Raw genomic sequence first — 2,962 nt, 5'->3', positions numbered from 1 at the left:
AAATCAGCGACCATTACACATTTTAATGGAGCACAGCTGTCTTACAGCTTGGTAATATTTGCACAGTGCCACAGAACTGTAATTTATGATAAAAAGAAAAAATGTGTATTGGCTCTTTTTTGCCAAAATAGATTAAGGATTCATATACTTTAATGAGATTTGGACCTAGCCCTGGATTATCGTTATAAATGATTTATGTGCATGTTGGTGGACTCCTGTAGTTTTGAGTTGATTTGTGTTTTGGTCGACCAATATGTAATTCAGTATTTCATTGTGTGCCAGTATTTGCGTTCTTTCCCTTCTCCATTTCAGTTCTGTTTTTCCACCATAACTTAGTGAGAAGGGCAAGTAGGAAGGTTAGGAAAGCACTGAGGCAATTTTTCCATCAGCTTCCCTCACAGCAAAACCCACTCCTGAGATCCCTCCCCTGCTCCCTGGCTCTGCACTTTGTGTGCAGGGAGTACAGGAGGGAGCTTGGCAAGGGGAGGTGGGTGACACCCACCTGGATCAGGGTCACTCCCTCAGTCTGGAAATCAGGGCACAGGGGAACAGATGCTACCTGAGACCCTGCTCAGGCAGAGACCTGCTTGAACATGACCACGTCTCAAGGCAGAGTATCAAAAAACCCTTCCTCCTGCTTGTTTAAAGCGTGACCTACAAAAGGGCGTTTGCTCTTCCACCTGATATTTTTTCCTGATCCAGTTTGTTTTTCAAAAAAAGGCTCTGCTTTTCTGAAGGATAATAAAACCCAACAACATATGCACCCAAATTATAATTTTCAGAACCACCTTTCTCCTCCATTCTTTTCTTCACTAGGTTTCTTTCACAAATTATTTATAGAGCGTGTGGGGCAGAGGTAATGATGAAGATACACGTGTGCGTATACATTCATATATATTTCTATATAAAATGGATATGCTTTTATTCCTGTGTGTTTTATTTTTACATTAAACTTAATGAACCAAATTCACACTAAGTTTAACTACCTACATTTCCAAGGAGTCACACTTAAGTCCGGAGTTTGGCCCCATATGTTGCGAAACCCTGAGATCCGTATGTGCGGATGAAAAGAGAAACTACATTCTAATTTTCATAATACAAAAAAAAAAAAAAAAAAATCCTGTCCAAGCTTGATTTACTTCAGTGTTCATATGCTGGAATGTTTCATACTGTACCAGGTTGCATATGCTTGCACACTAATTCTCAATTGCCGTATGCAGTTTGTGACAACCATCTGCTAAGACCTCCCTTAGAGTTCTTTCTCCCACTCAGCCCAGCTGAAATAAAAATATGGACAGAAACAACTTCTGCAGGGAGATGAAAAAGTTAATAGGGGACTTGGAGTTAGTCTGCGTATCTGATTCAAATTCAATTGCTCCTACAACTTATGCCCTACTTATAAAACATTCCTGAGGTGCAAAACATTAAATATAATTGAAAACTGTAAAATCAAGCCATACTTCCCTTGACAGGCTTGACTGTGCTAGAAAGGTAATAATAAAATATGTACGCACAGCACACATGTGTTAGCTAGCTCTCACAATTCTAAAACAGCAGCTTGGACTGTCTGTAGCACCTTATCACATTAAGGCACCCTAAAGCATGAGGGGGATGAGTGGTGAGAAAGGAGGGTGTGAGAGAGAAGGGGCTGAAAAATCTGCTCTTGGCTTCATCGCCAGAGAAATAATTCCATTTAAGCCAATCTCATCAGAAACTCTTGAGTGCTGGGTGCTGGCTGCTCTCATTCAAACCAGAGGGACAAGCTCTTGATCAGAGCATCTGAAAATCAGGTGAAGGAAATAGACAGAGGAACAGGTGATGAGAAGTGTTAGAAGAGGGAGTTGTGGGGTGAGAAAGTGAAAATGCTGTTACCTTCAAATATTTTGTCATCTCCAGTTTTACATTTCACCTTATCATGAAGTAATGGGTTAAATTCCCTGTGATGAGCATTTTTGAATACTCATGAAAAAACAGGAGAGAGAGGGAGAGAGAGAGAAAGTTCAAAAGTGCAAATAGTCAGAGCCCTGCCCCCAAACAGGATTGGCTATAATGCAGACATCGAGTGCAGGTGACAGGGCAAGCCACTGTTTCGCTTATTTATTCTTTATAACCTCCTGATAGAATAAAGCTGACCTAATCAGATTTTTCCCAAGATCAAATCTATTTCCATTTGTACTATTTAAAACCTCATGCCTATTGTTGGAGTGTCAGCTGTCATGGAAAAAGGTGGTGGTAGATTTCCCTGGTGCTGCTCCTCTGCACATTTATTGAGGTCCTGGTAGTGGGGAGCAGAGGTAAAGATGACTCCAGGACTCTTCTGAGCAAGGAACCTGCATCTAATTTCCAATATGATGTTTTTAACAGCACGATGGTTTTGTCCTATGTTTGGGTTGTGAGAGGAGACTAGTGCCCCTAAACAAGAACAAAGAATTATACATTTTGAGGTGGAAATTGTGAGTCTTGGTTTGCAGTTCTCGGATGACTTGACTTCAGGAAGTTTTCAGTGTAAGCATGAGTGAAAAATCAATCCCAGTGACGGAGCCTAACTGCTCAAATTTAAAAGGGGAAAAAGGAAAGGAGGCATAATTTTAGATCTGACGAAAGAAGTGTATCTGGAACTCAAGTTTTGGTCAACTTTTAAATGCAATGCATCAGGATATTTAGCTAACACAGTATTCCAAGGTCAGGGAATAAAACCTTGGGTTTTAAGGGCTCAGAAAGTTATAAAGGATTTTTGCCCTAGAATTTGTAAGACTGCACATATGTAAACCTTGAAGCTGAAATGGGTTTGAACTATTTTAAGAGCTTTTGAAAGGCTGGCATATTAAGTGATATATCAATCTGTCCCCCATTGGTTATTATCTTAACAGCTGCTGCAAGTGTAGCCTATCAGTTTTAAATATAGGAAAAGCAGTAAATAGTGCATTATGATATTCCAGATGGAACACTTAAAATAAATTGA

Source organism: Heliangelus exortis, chromosome 2 (genome assembly GCF_036169615.1).
Source record: "Heliangelus exortis chromosome 2, bHelExo1.hap1, whole genome shotgun sequence".
Taxonomy (NCBI): domain Eukaryota; kingdom Metazoa; phylum Chordata; class Aves; order Apodiformes; family Trochilidae; genus Heliangelus; species Heliangelus exortis.
This window is presented reverse-complemented; position numbering follows the sequence as displayed.